Here is a 14183-nt window from a genome sequence, read left to right on the forward strand (position 1 = left end):
AGTTGAAACTTATGAGAAATTTTTCTATTCCAATTGGAATAATATTAGTTAATGCGACGAGACTTTAGATTTAATTAATTGCAATGTGAGTTGTGAGCAGTATTTATTATGTTGTCAAGTTTTCAACCCCTTTCGATTGAATTGAGTTTCTTTAAGGCATAACAACATGAAATACAAAATAATGTTAGTTTTTTTTTTATTTCATATGGTGTTTTAGTAGCAAGTATAAGATAGATGTAATGTTAATTAGCCCACAAAACAAGTATTTTTGACATTTTTTTTTATTTTTCTAAAAAAAAATTATGAGTTGACTTAAAATTTAAAAAAAAAATCACTGCCTACTTTCAGGGGCACTGCTTTCAATGCAAATGTACAGAAAAAAATCTCACATGAAAAATCTTACTTAAATGACTTTAACGTAAGTACGAACCAAATACATACATACTATTCACTTATTTTATGAGCTGTTTAAAAAATGTTCACATAAATTATGAGAGTTAAAAAAAAAAACAATTTGTTCGTCAAATCTTCAAACATAAAAAAATCAGATTTTATTTTTTTTTTACTTTTTTCGTCATCATGACAAAATAAATTGCACGACTGGGGTCGCACGTACTTGCTCTTATGCTTAAAGTAACTATAATGTTAAAGCTTTTTATTCAAGAAATTTAAAATTCGATATTTTGAAGAAATTTCATAAGTAGTATAAAAAAATTAAATCTGTTTTTATAATTAATAAAACTCCGTTTTAAAATATCTTAAAAAAAAAAACAAATATGCCATTTTATTTCTCGTATAAAAAGGTATTTTTAGAAAAAAAATTTTGAAAATTGTAGGAGCCGTTTTTTAAAAAAATAATTTTTTATATATAAAATTTTTTTAACATTTTTCAAAAAAAAAGTTGGTATGCCATTTTGAAGAAATAATTAATTTACACATAAAAACTAAATTTCAAAATTTTTCATTGATCCGTTTTCAAAAAATTGATTTTTCAAAAAAAATTTTGAAATATTTTTTAAAAAACCAAAAATGCGTTTTTTGAAAATTTTCTAAAATTTTAATATTATCTTAACTAACACACTTTTGTATAAAAATTTTCATTTAAATCGGGTTAATTTTGTACGAGATATTCAGAAACGAAAAAAACCGTTCTATGACAGGTACCGTTAATAACGGTACAAAAAATATTTTTTTTATTTAAAAAGTTGGCCCTTATGTGTAGTATTACACACAAAAATTTTAATCAAAATCGTTAGAGCCGTTTTTGAAAAAAATTAACTTTTCTATTTCCGTTATATGGCAGGTACCGTTAGTTTTGGTCATAAAAAAAAAATTTCAATTTCCCCTCTAGGGAATCACCAAAAACTGCTAACTACCAAGTTTGAAGAAAATCACTTCACTCGTTTAGGCTGCAGCTCCAGATAGAGACAGACGGACAGACAGACAGACAGACAGACAGACAGACAGAATTGCCGGACCCACTTTTTTGGCATTCTCCATCATCGTAATGTCATGTAAAATTGTTATCTCGAGTTCGATTTTTTTTACGAATCCTAAACTTGCCCTATAGTACCTATATCGCAAGTAAAAAACAAATTTCAAATTTCACACATGAAATAGAATAAAAAATTAAAAACAAAAAAGTATGACTAGAGAGCCTTATACTGGCAAAAAGGCACGTGTGCCAACAACACGCGGTGTTCCCAAGCGGTCCCCCATCTAAGTACTAACCGCGCCCGACGATGCTTGATTTCATTGATCGGACGAGAACCGATATTTTCATCGTGGTATGGTCGTTGGCGAAAACAAAAAAATGTTCACATAAATTATGAGAGTTAAAAAAAAAAATTTGTTCGTCAAATCTTCAAACATAAAAAAATCAGATTTTATTTTTTTTTTACTTTTTTCGTCATCATGACAAAAAAATAACATTAAACAATTCGTAGCTAAGCACAATACCAAATAAAACCGATTTTCAATGGCAAAAATCACTAGGTAGTGCCCTCATACGAAATTTAAAAAAAAAAAAAAATTTCAAATTTCACACATGAAATAGAATACAAAATTAAAAACAAAAAAAGTATGACTAGAGAGCCTTATACTGGCAAAAAGGCACGTGTGCCAACAACACGCGGTGTTCCCAAGCGGTCCCCCATCTAAGTACTAACCGCGCCCGACGATGCTTGATTTCGGTGATCGGACGAGAACCGATATTTTCATCGTGGTATGGTCGTTGGCGAAAACTTCTTATCAAAGTTGAAACTTATGAGAAATTTTTCTATTCCAATTGGAATAATATTAGTTAATGCAACGAGACTTTAGATTTAATTAATTGCAATGTGAGTTGTGAGCAGTATTTATTATGTTGTCAAGTTTTCAACCCCTTTCGATTGAATTGAGTTTCTTTAAGGCATAACAACATGAAATACAAAATAATGTTAGTTTTTTTTTTATTTCATATGGTGTTTTAGTAGCAAGTATAAGATAGATGTAATGTTAATTAGCCCACAAAACAAGTATTTTTGACATTTTTTTTATTTTTCTAAAAAAAAATTATGAGTTGACTTAAAATTTAAAAAAAAATCACTGCCTACTTTCAGGGGCACTGCTTTCAATGCAAATGTACAGAAAAAAATCTCACATGAAAAATCTTACTTAAATGACTTTAACGTAAGTACGAACCAAATACATACACACTATTCACTTATTTTATGGGCTGTTTAAAAAATGTTCACATAAATTATGAGAGTTAAAAAAAAAAATTTGTTCGTCAAATCTTCAAACATAAAAAAATCAGATTTTATTTTTTTTTTACTTTTTTCGTCATCATGACAAAAAAATAACATTAAACAATTCGTAGCTAAGCACAATACCAAATAAAACCGATTTTCAATGGCAAAAATCACTAGGTAGTGCCCTCATACGAAATTTAAAAAAAAAAAAAAATTTCAAATTTCACACATGAAATAGAATACAAAATTAAAAACAAAAAAAGTATGACTAGAGAGCCTTATACTGGCAAAAAGGCACGTGTGCCAACAACACGCGGTGTTCCCAAGCGGTCCCCCATCTAAGTACTAACCGCGCCCGACGATGCTTGATTTCGGTGATCGGACGAGAACCGATATTTTCATCGTGGTATGGTCGTTGGCGAAAACTTCTTATCAAAGTTGAAACTTATGAGAAATTTTTCTATTCCAATTGGAATAATATTAGTTAATGCGACGAGACTTTAGATTTAATTAATTGCAATGTGAGTTGTGAGCAGTATTTATTATGTTGTCAAGTTTTCAACCCCTTTCGATTGAATTGAGTTTCTTTAAGGCATAACAACATGAAATACAAAATAATGTTATTTTTTTTTTTATTTCATATGGTGTTTTAGTAGCAAGTATAAGATAGATGTAATGTTAATTAGCCCACAAAACAAGTATTTTTGACATTTTTTTTTATTTTTCTAAAAAAAAATTATGAGTTGACTTAAAATTTAAAAAAAAAATCACTGCCTACTTTCAGGGGCACTGCTTTCAATGCAAATGTACAGAAAAAAATCTCACATGAAAAATCTTACTTAAATGACTTTAACGTAAGTACGAACCAAATACATACATACTATTCACTTATTTTATGAGCTGTTTAAAAAATGTTCACATAAATTATGAGAGTTAAAAAAAAAAACAATTTGTTCGTCAAATCTTCAAACATAAAAAAATCAGATTTTATTTTTTTTTTACTTTTTTCGTCATCATGACAAAAAAAATAACATTTAACAATTCGTAGCTAAGCACAATACCAAATAAAACCGATTTTCAATGGCAAAAATCACTAGGTAGTGCCCTCATACGAAATTAAAAAAAAAAAAACAAATTTCAAATTTCACACATGAAATAGAATAAAAAATTAAAAACAAAAAAGTATGACTAGAGAGCCTTATACTGGCAAAAAGGCACGTGTGCCAACAACACGCGGTGTTCCCAAGCGGTCCCCCATCTAAGTACTAACCGCGCCCGACGATGCTTGATTTCATTGATCGGACGAGAACCGATATTTTCATCGTGGTATGGTCGTTGGCGAAAACAAAAAAATGTTCACATAAATTATGAGAGTTAAAAAAAAAAATTTGTTCGTCAAATCTTCAAACATAAAAAAATCAGATTTTATTTTTTTTTTACTTTTTTCGTCATCATGACAAAAAAATAACATTAAACAATTCGTAGCTAAGCACAATACCAAATAAAACCGATTTTCAATGGCAAAAATCACTAGGTAGTGCCCTCATACGAAATTTAAAAAAAAAAAAAAATTTCAAATTTCACACATGAAATAGAATACAAAATTAAAAACAAAAAAAGTATGACTAGAGAGCCTTATACTGGCAAAAAGGCACGTGTGCCAACAACACGCGGTGTTCCCAAGCGGTCCCCCATCTAAGTACTAACCGCGCCCGACGATGCTTGATTTCGGTGATCGGACGAGAACCGATATTTTCATCGTGGTATGGTCGTTGGCGAAAACTTCTTATCAAAGTTGAAACTTATGAGAAATTTTTCTATTCCAATTGGAATAATATTAGTTAATGCGACGAGACTTTAGATTTAATTAATTGCAATGTGAGTTGTGAGCAGTATTTATTATGTTGTCAAGTTTTCAACCCCTTTCGATTGAATTGAGTTTCTTTAAGGCATAACAACATGAAATACAAAATAATGTTAGTTTTTTTTTTATTTCATATGGTGTTTTAGTAGCAAGTATAAGATAGATGTAATGTTAATTAGCCCACAAAACAAGTATTTTTGACATTTTTTTTTATTTTTCTAAAAAAAAATTATGAGTTGACTTAAAATTTAAAAAAAAATCACTGCCTACTTTCAGGGGCACTGCTTTCAATGCAAATGTACAGAAAAAAATCTCACATGAAAAATCTTACTTAAATGACTTTAACGTAAGTACGAACCAAATACATACATACTATTCACTTATTTTATGAGCTGTTTAAAAAATGTTCACATAAATTATGAGAGTTAAAAAAAAAACAATTTGTTCGTCAAATCTTCAAACATAAAAAAATCAGATTTTATTTTTTTTTTACTTTTTTCGTCATCATGACAAAAAAATAACATTTAACAATTCGTAGCTAAGCACAATACCAAATAAAACCGATTTTCAATGGCAAAAATCACTAGGTAGTGCCCTCATACGAAATTAAAAAAAAAAAAACAAATTTCAAATTTCACACATGAAATAGAATAAAAAATTAAAAACAAAAAAGTATGACTAGAGAGCCTTATACTGGCAAAAAGGCACGTGTGCCAACAACACGCGGTGTTCCCAAGCGGTCCCCCATCTAAGTACTAACCGCGCCCGACGATGCTTGATTTCGGTGATCGGACGAGAACCGATATTTTCATCGTGGTATGGTCGTTGGCGAAAACTTCTTATCAAAGTTGAAACTTATGAGAAATTTTTCTATTCCAATTGGAATAATATTAGTTAATGCAACGAGACTTTAGATTTAATTAATTGCAATGTGAGTTGTGAGCAGTATTTATTATGTTGTCAAGTTTTCAACCCCTTTCGATTGAATTGAGTTTCTTTAAGGCATAACAACATGAAATACAAAATAATGTTAGTTTTTTTTTTATTTCATATGGTGTTTTAGTAGCAAGTATAAGATAGATGTAATGTTAATTAGCCCACAAAACAAGTATTTTTGACATTTTTTTTTATTTTTCTAAAAAAAAAATTATGAGTTGACTTAAAATTTAAAAAAAAATCACTGCCTACTTTCAGGGGCACTGCTTTCAATGCAAATGTACAGAAAAAAATCTCACATGAAAAATCTTACTTAAATGACTTTAACGTAAGTACGAACCAAATACATACATACTATTCACTTATTTTATGAGCTGTTTAAAAAATGTTCACATAAATTATGAGAGTTAAAAAAAAAAACAATTTGTTCGTCAAATCTTCAAACATAAAAAAATCAGATTTTATTTTTTTTTTACTTTTTTCGTCATCATGACAAAAAAATAACATTTAACAATTCGTAGCTAAGCACAATACCAAATAAAACCGATTTTCAATGGCAAAAATCACTAGGTAGTGCCCTCATACGAAATTAAAAAAAAAAAAACAAATTTCAAATTTCACACATGAAATAGAATAAAAAATTAAAAACAAAAAAGTATGACTAGAGAGCCTTATACTGGCAAAAAGGCACGTGTGCCAACAACACGCGGTGTTCCCAAGCGGTCCCCCATCTAAGTACTAACCGCGCCCGACGATGCTTGATTTCGGTGATCGGACGAGAACCGATATTTTCATCGTGGTATGGTCGTTGGCGAAAACTTCTTATCAAAGTTGAAACTTATGAGAAATTTTTCTATTCCAATTGGAATAATATTAGTTAATGCAACGAGACTTTAGATTTAATTAATTGCAATGTGAGTTGTGAGCAGTATTTATTATGTTGTCAAGTTTTCAACCCCTTTCGATTGAATTGAGTTTCTTTAAGGCATAACAACATGAAATACAAAATAATGTTAGTTTTTTTTTTATTTCATATGGTGTTTTAGTAGCAAGTATAAGATAGATGTAATGTTAATTAGCCCACAAAACAAGTATTTTTGACATTTTTTTTTATTTTTCTAAAAAAAAATTATGAGTTGACTTAAAATTTAAAAAAAAATCACTGCCTACTTTCAGGGGCACTGCTTTCAATGCAAATGTACAGAAAAAAATCTCACATGAAAAATCTTACTTAAATGACTTTAACGTAAGTACGAACCAAATACATACATACTATTCACTTATTTTATGAGCTGTTTAAAAAATGTTCACATAAATTATGAGAGTTAAAAAAAAAACAATTTGTTCGTCAAATCTTCAAACATAAAAAATCAGATTTTATTTTTTTTTTTACTTTTTTCGTCATCATGACAAAAAAATAACATTTAACAATTCGTAGCTAAGCACAATACCAAATAAAACCGATTTTCAATGGCAAAAATCACTAGGTAGTGCCCTCATACGAAATTAAAAAAAAAAACAAATTTCAAATTTCACACATGAAATAGAATAAAAAATTAAAAACAAAAAAGTATGACTAGAGAGCCTTATACTGGCAAAAAGGCACGTGTGCCAACAACACGCGGTGTTCCCAAGCGGTCCCCCATCTAAGTACTAACCGCGCCCGACGATGCTTGATTTCGGTGATCGGACGAGAACCGATATTTTCATCGTGGTATGGTCGTTGGCGAAAACTTCTTATCAAAGTTGAAACTTATGAGAAATTTTTCTATTCCAATTGGAATAATATTAGTTAATGCAACGAGACTTTAGATTTAATTAATTGCAATGTGAGTTGTGAGCAGTATTTATTATGTTGTCAAGTTTTCAACCCCTTTCGATTGAATTGAGTTTCTTTAAAACATGAAATACAAAATAATGTTAGTTTTTTTTTAATTTCATATGGTGTTTTAGTAGCAAGTATAAGATAGATGTAATGTTAATTAGCCCACAAAACAAGTATTTTTGACATTTTTTTTTATTTTTCTAAAAAAAAATTATGAGTTGACTTAAAATTTAAAAAAAAATCACTGCCTACTTTCAGGGGCACTGCTTTCAATGCAAATGTACAGAAAAAAATCTCACATGAAAAATCTTACTTAAATGACTTTAACGTAAGTACGAACCAAATACATACATACTATTCACTTATTTTATGAGCTGTTTAAAAAATGTTCACATAAATTATGAGAGTTAAAAAAAAAACAATTTGTTCGTCAAATCTTCAAACATAAAAAAATCAGATTTTATTTTTTTTTTACTTTTTTCGTCATCATGACAAAAAAATAACATTTAACAATTCGTAGCTAAGCACAATACCAAATAAAACCGATTTTCAATGGCAAAAATCACTAGGTAGTGCCCTCATACGAAATTAAAAAAAAAAAAAAACAAATTTCAAATTTCACACATGAAATAGAATAAAAAATTAAAAACAAAAAAGTATGACTAGAGAGCCTTATACTGGCAAAAAGGCACGTGTGCCAACAACACGCGGTGTTCCCAAGCGGTCCCCCATCTAAGTACTAACCGCGCCCGACGATGCTTGATTTCGGTGATCGGACGAGAACCGATATTTTCATCGTGGTATGGTCGTTGGCGAAAACTTCTTATCAAAGTTGAAACTTATGAGAAATTTTTCTATTCCAATTGGAATAATATTAGTTAATGCAACGAGACTTTAGATTTAATTAATTGCAATGTGAGTTGTGAGCAGTATTTATTATGTTGTCAAGTTTTCAACCCCTTTCGATTGAATTGAGTTTCTTTAAGGCATAACAACATGAAATACAAAATAATGTTAGTTTTTTTTTTATTTCATATGGTGTTTTAGTAGCAAGTATAAGATAGATGTAATGTTAATTAGCCCACAAAACAAGTATTTTTGACATTTTTTTTTATTTTTCTAAAAAAAAATTATGAGTTGACTTAAAATTTAAAAAAAAATCACTGCCTACTTTCAGGGGCACTGCTTTCAATGCAAATGTACAGAAAAAAATCTCACATGAAAAATCTTACTTAAATGACTTTAACGTAAGTACGAACCAAATACATACATACTATTCACTTATTTTATGAGCTGTTTAAAAAATGTTCACATAAATTATGAGAGTTAAAAAAAAAACAATTTGTTCGTCAAATCTTCAAACATAAAAAAATCAGATTTTATTTTTTTTTTACTTTTTTCGTCATCATGACAAAAAAATAACATTTAACAATTCGTAGCTAAGCACAATACCAAATAAAACCGATTTTCAATGGCAAAAATCACTAGGTAGTGCCCTCATACGAAATTAAAAAAAAAAAAACAAATTTCAAATTTCACACATGAAATAGAATAAAAAATTAAAAACAAAAAAGTATGACTAGAGAGCCTTATACTGGCAAAAAGGCACGTGTGCCAACAACACGCGGTGTTCCCAAGCGGTCCCCCATCTAAGTACTAACCGCGCCCGACGATGCTTGATTTCGGTGATCGGACGAGAACCGATATTTTCATCGTGGTATGGTCGTTGGCGAAAACTTCTTATCAAAGTTGAAACTTATGAGAAATTTTTCTATTCCAATTGGAATAATATTAGTTAATGCAACGAGACTTTAGATTTAATTAATTGCAATGTGAGTTGTGAGCAGTATTTATTATGTTGTCAAGTTTTCAACCCCTTTCGATTGAATTGAGTTTCTTTAAGGCATAACAACATGAAATACAAAATAATGTTAGTTTTTTTTTTATTTCATATGGTGTTTTAGTAGCAAGTATAAGATAGATGTAATGTTAATTAGCCCACAAAACAAGTATTTTTGACATTTTTTTTTATTTTTCTAAAAAAAAATTATGAGTTGACTTAAAATTTAAAAAAAAATCACTGCCTACTTTCAGGGGCACTGCTTTCAATGCAAATGTACAGAAAAAAATCTCACATGAAAAATCTTACTTAAATGACTTTAACGTAAGTACGAACCAAATACATACATACTATTCACTTATTTTATGAGCTGTTTAAAAAATGTTCACATAAATTATGAGAGTTAAAAAAAAAACAATTTGTTCGTCAAATCTTCAAACATAAAAAAATCAGATTTTATTTTTTTTTTACTTTTTTCGTCATCATGACAAAAAAATAACATTTAACAATTCGTAGCTAAGCACAATACCAAATAAAACCGATTTTCAATGGCAAAAATCACTAGGTAGTGCCCTCATACGAAATTAAAAAAAAAAAAACAAATTTCAAATTTCACACATGAAATAGAATAAAAAATTAAAAACAAAAAAGTATGACTAGAGAGCCTTATACTGGCAAAAAGGCACGTGTGCCAACAACACGCGGTGTTCCCAAGCGGTCCCCCATCTAAGTACTAACCGCGCCCGACGATGCTTGATTTCGGTGATCGGACGAGAACCGATATTTTCATCGTGGTATGGTCGTTGGCGAAAACTTCTTATCAAAGTTGAAACTTATGAGAAATTTTTCTATTCCAATTGGAATAATATTAGTTAATGCAACGAGACTTTAGATTTAATTAATTGCAATGTGAGTTGTGAGCAGTATTTATTATGTTGTCAAGTTTTCAACCCCTTTCGATTGAATTGAGTTTCTTTAAGGCATAACAACATGAAATACAAAATAATGTTAGTTTTTTTTTTATTTCATATGGTGTTTTAGTAGCAAGTATAAGATAGATGTAATGTTAATTAGCCCACAAAACAAGTATTTTTGACATTTTTTTTTATTTTTCTAAAAAAAAATTATGAGTTGACTTAAAATTTAAAAAAAAATCACTGCCTACTTTCAGGGGCACTGCTTTCAATGCAAATGTACAGAAAAAAATCTCACATGAAAAATCTTACTTAAATGACTTTAACGTAAGTACGAACCAAATACATACATACTATTCACTTATTTTATGAGCTGTTTAAAAAATGTTCACATAAATTATGAGAGTTAAAAAAAAAACAATTTGTTCGTCAAATCTTCAAACATAAAAAAATCAGATTTTATTTTTTTTTTACTTTTTTCGTCATCATGACAAAAAAAATAACATTTAACAATTCGTAGCTAAGCACAATACCAAATAAAACCGATTTTCAATGGCAAAAATCACTAGGTAGTGCCCTCATACGAAATTAAAAAAAAAAAAAACAAATTTCAAATTTCACACATGAAATAGAATAAAAAATTAAAAACAAAAAAGTATGACTAGAGAGCCTTATACTGGCAAAAAGGCACGTGTGCCAACAACACGCGGTGTTCCCAAGCGGTCCCCCATCTAAGTACTAACCGCGCCCGACGATGCTTGATTTCGGTGATCGGACGAGAACCGATATTTTCATCGTGGTATGGTCGTTGGCGAAAACTTCTTATCAAAGTTGAAACTTATGAGAAATTTTTCTATTCCAATTGGAATAATATTAGTTAATGCAACGAGACTTTAGATTTAATTAATTGCAATGTGAGTTGTGAGCAGTATTTATTATGTTGTCAAGTTTTCAACCCCTTTCGATTGAATTGAGTTTCTTTAAGGCATAACAACATGAAATACAAAATAATGTTAGTTTTTTTTTTATTTCATATGGTGTTTTAGTAGCAAGTATAAGATAGATGTAATGTTAATTAGCCCACAAAACAAGTATTTTTGACATTTTTTTTTATTTTTCTAAAAAAAAATTATGAGTTGACTTAAAATTTAAAAAAAAATCACTGCCTACTTTCAGGGGCACTGCTTTCAATGCAAATGTACAGAAAAAAATCTCACATGAAAAATCTTACTTAAATGACTTTAACGTAAGTACGAACCAAATACATACATACTATTCACTTATTTTATGAGCTGTTTAAAAAATGTTCACATAAATTATGAGAGTTAAAAAAAAAACAATTTGTTCGTCAAATCTTCAAACATAAAAAAATCAGATTTTATTTTTTTTTTACTTTTTTCGTCATCATGACAAAAAAATAACATTTAACAATTCGTAGCTAAGCACAATACCAAATAAAACCGATTTTCAATGGCAAAAATCACTAGGTAGTGCCCTCATACGAAATTAAAAAAAAAAAAACAAATTTCACACATGAAATAGAATAAAAAATTAAAAACAAAAAAGTATGACTAGAGAGCCTTATACTGGCAAAAAGGCACGTGTGCCAACAACACGCGGTGTTCCCAAGCGGTCCCCCATCTAAGTACTAACCGCGCCCGACGATGCTTGATTTCGGTGATCGGACGAGAACCGATATTTTCATCGTGGTATGGTCGTTGGCGAAAACTTCTTATCAAAGTTGAAACTTATGAGAAATTTTTCTATTCCAATTGGAATAATATTAGTTAATGCAACGAGACTTTAGATTTAATTAATTGCAATGTGAGTTGTGAGCAGTATTTATTATGTTGTCAAGTTTTCAACCCCTTTCGATTGAATTGAGTTTCTTTAAGGCATAACAACATGAAATACAAAATAATGTTAGTTTTTTTTTTATTTCATATGGTGTTTTAGTAGCAAGTATAAGATAGATGTAATGTTAATTAGCCCACAAAACAATTTTTTTTGACATTTTTTTTATTTTTCTAAAAAAAAATTATGAGTTGACTTAAAATTTAAAAAAAAATCACTGCCTACTTTCAGGGGCACTGCTTTCAATGCAAATGTACAGAAAAAAATCTCACATGAAAAATCTTACTTAAATGACTTTAACGTAAGTACGAACCAAATACATACACACTATTCACTTATTTTATGGGCTGTTTAAAAAATGTTCACATAAATTATGAGAGTTAAAAAAAAAAATTTGTTCGTCAAATCTTCAAACATAAAAAAATCAGATTTTATTTTTTTTTTACTTTTTTCGTCATCATGACAAAAAAATAACATTAAACAATTCGTAGCTAAGCACAATACCAAATAAAACCGATTTTCAATGGCAAAAATCACTAGGTAGTGCCCTCATACGAAATTTAAAAAAAAAAAAAAATTTCAAATTTCACACATGAAATAGAATACAAAATTAAAAACAAAAAAAGTATGACTAGAGAGCCTTATACTGGCAAAAAGGCACGTGTGCCAACAACACGCGGTGTTCCCAAGCGGTCCCCCATCTAAGTACTAACCGCGCCCGACGATGCTTGATTTCGGTGATCGGACGAGAACCGATATTTTCATCGTGGTATGGTCGTTGGCGAAAACTTCTTATCAAAGTTGAAACTTATGAGAAATTTTTCTATTCCAATTGGAATAATATTAGTTAATGCGACGAGACTTTAGATTTAATTAATTGCAATGTGAGTTGTGAGCAGTATTTATTATGTTGTCAAGTTTTCAACCCCTTTCGATTGAATTGAGTTTCTTTAAGGCATAACAACATGAAATACAAAATAATGTTATTTTTTTTTTATTTCATATGGTGTTTTAGTAGCAAGTATAAGATAGATGTAATGTTAATTAGCCCACAAAACAAGTATTTTTGACATTTTTTTTCATTTTTCTAAAAAAAAATTATGAGTTGACTTAAAATTTAAAAAAAAAATCACTGCCTACTTTCAGGGGCACTGCTTTCAATGCAAATGTACAGAAAAAAATCTCACATGAAAAATCTTACTTAAATGACTTTAACGTAAGTACGAACCAAATACATACATACTATTCACTTATTTTATGAGCTGTTTAAAAAATGTTCACATAAATTATGAGAGTTAAAAAAAAAAAACAATTTGTTCGTCAAATCTTCAAACATAAAAAAATCAGATTTTATTTTTTTTTTACTTTTTTCGTCATCATGACAAAAAAAATAACATTTAACAATTCGTAGCTAAGCACAATACCAAATAAAACCGATTTTCAATGGCAAAAATCACTAGGTAGTGCCCTCATACGAAATTAAAAAAAAAAAAACAAATTTCAAATTTCACACATGAAATAGAATAAAAAATTAAAAACAAAAAAGTATGACTAGAGAGCCTTATACTGGCAAAAAGGCACGTGTGCCAACAACACGCGGTGTTCCCAAGCGGTCCCCCATCTAAGTACTAACCGCGCCCGACGATGCTTGATTTCGGTGATCGGACGAGAACCGATATTTTCATCGTGGTATGGTCGTTGGCGAAAACTTCTTATCAAAGTTGAAACTTATGAGAAATTTTTCTATTCCAATTGGAATAATATTAGTTAATGCAACGAGACTTTAGATTTAATTAATTGCAATGTGAGTTGTGAGCAGTATTTATTATGTTGTCAAGTTTTCAACCCCTTTCGATTGAATTGAGTTTCTTTAAGGCATAACAACATGAAATACAAAATAATGTTAGTTTTTTTTTTATTTCATATGGTGTTTTAGTAGCAAGTATAAGATAGATGTAATGTTAATTAGCCCACAAAACAAGTATTTTTGACATTTTTTTTTATTTTTCTAAAAAAAAATTATGAGTTGACTTAAAATTTAAAAAAAAATCACTGCCTACTTTCAGGGGCACTGCTTTCAATGCAAATGTACAGAAAAAAATCTCACATGAAAAATCTTACTTAAATGACTTTAACGTAAGTACGAACCAAATACATACATACTATTCACTTATTTTATGAGCTGTTTAAAAAATGTTCACATAAATTATGAGAGTTA

General features: G+C 29.4%; 13 non-coding genes and 2 pseudogenes across 13 annotated transcripts; all 15 read right to left on the reverse strand.

Moving 5' to 3' along the window:
- Positions 1–1682: 1682 nt before the first annotated feature.
- Positions 1683–1801, reverse strand: LOC129917405 (5S ribosomal RNA; annotated as a pseudogene).
- A 318-nt stretch (positions 1802–2119) lies between these two features.
- On the reverse strand, positions 2120–2238 carry LOC129917303 (5S ribosomal RNA). Its single transcript, XR_008772670.1, has one exon. It is a non-coding gene; the product is annotated as a 5S ribosomal RNA (ribosomal RNA).
- Positions 2239–3033: 795 nt separating this feature from the next.
- Positions 3034–3152, reverse strand: LOC129917304 (5S ribosomal RNA). Its single transcript, XR_008772671.1, has one exon. It is a non-coding gene; the product is annotated as a 5S ribosomal RNA (ribosomal RNA).
- Positions 3153–3953: 801 nt separating this feature from the next.
- Positions 3954–4072, reverse strand: LOC129917407 (5S ribosomal RNA; annotated as a pseudogene).
- A 318-nt stretch (positions 4073–4390) lies between these two features.
- Positions 4391–4509, reverse strand: LOC129917305 (5S ribosomal RNA). Its single transcript, XR_008772672.1, has one exon. It is a non-coding gene; the product is annotated as a 5S ribosomal RNA (ribosomal RNA).
- Positions 4510–5307: 798 nt separating this feature from the next.
- On the reverse strand, positions 5308–5426 carry LOC129917306 (5S ribosomal RNA). The gene has a single exon (XR_008772673.1). It is a non-coding gene; the product is annotated as a 5S ribosomal RNA (ribosomal RNA).
- An 800-nt stretch (positions 5427–6226) lies between these two features.
- Positions 6227–6345, reverse strand: LOC129917308 (5S ribosomal RNA). Its single transcript, XR_008772675.1, has one exon. It is a non-coding gene; the product is annotated as a 5S ribosomal RNA (ribosomal RNA).
- A 796-nt stretch (positions 6346–7141) lies between these two features.
- LOC129917309 (5S ribosomal RNA) lies at positions 7142–7260 on the reverse strand. Its single transcript, XR_008772676.1, has one exon. It is a non-coding gene; the product is annotated as a 5S ribosomal RNA (ribosomal RNA).
- A 792-nt stretch (positions 7261–8052) lies between these two features.
- On the reverse strand, positions 8053–8171 carry LOC129917311 (5S ribosomal RNA). The gene has a single exon (XR_008772677.1). It is a non-coding gene; the product is annotated as a 5S ribosomal RNA (ribosomal RNA).
- A 798-nt stretch (positions 8172–8969) lies between these two features.
- Positions 8970–9088, reverse strand: LOC129917312 (5S ribosomal RNA). The gene has a single exon (XR_008772678.1). It is a non-coding gene; the product is annotated as a 5S ribosomal RNA (ribosomal RNA).
- A 798-nt stretch (positions 9089–9886) lies between these two features.
- LOC129917313 (5S ribosomal RNA) lies at positions 9887–10005 on the reverse strand. Its single transcript, XR_008772679.1, has one exon. It is a non-coding gene; the product is annotated as a 5S ribosomal RNA (ribosomal RNA).
- An 800-nt stretch (positions 10006–10805) lies between these two features.
- LOC129917314 (5S ribosomal RNA) lies at positions 10806–10924 on the reverse strand. Its single transcript, XR_008772680.1, has one exon. It is a non-coding gene; the product is annotated as a 5S ribosomal RNA (ribosomal RNA).
- Positions 10925–11715: 791 nt separating this feature from the next.
- LOC129917315 (5S ribosomal RNA) lies at positions 11716–11834 on the reverse strand. Its single transcript, XR_008772681.1, has one exon. It is a non-coding gene; the product is annotated as a 5S ribosomal RNA (ribosomal RNA).
- Positions 11835–12629: 795 nt separating this feature from the next.
- LOC129917316 (5S ribosomal RNA) lies at positions 12630–12748 on the reverse strand. The gene has a single exon (XR_008772682.1). It is a non-coding gene; the product is annotated as a 5S ribosomal RNA (ribosomal RNA).
- Positions 12749–13549: 801 nt separating this feature from the next.
- LOC129917317 (5S ribosomal RNA) lies at positions 13550–13668 on the reverse strand. Its single transcript, XR_008772683.1, has one exon. It is a non-coding gene; the product is annotated as a 5S ribosomal RNA (ribosomal RNA).
- Positions 13669–14183: the final 515 nt, after the last annotated feature.

Source organism: Episyrphus balteatus, chromosome 3 (genome assembly GCF_945859705.1).
Source record: "Episyrphus balteatus chromosome 3, idEpiBalt1.1, whole genome shotgun sequence".
Lineage (NCBI taxonomy): Eukaryota > Metazoa > Arthropoda > Insecta > Diptera > Syrphidae > Episyrphus > Episyrphus balteatus.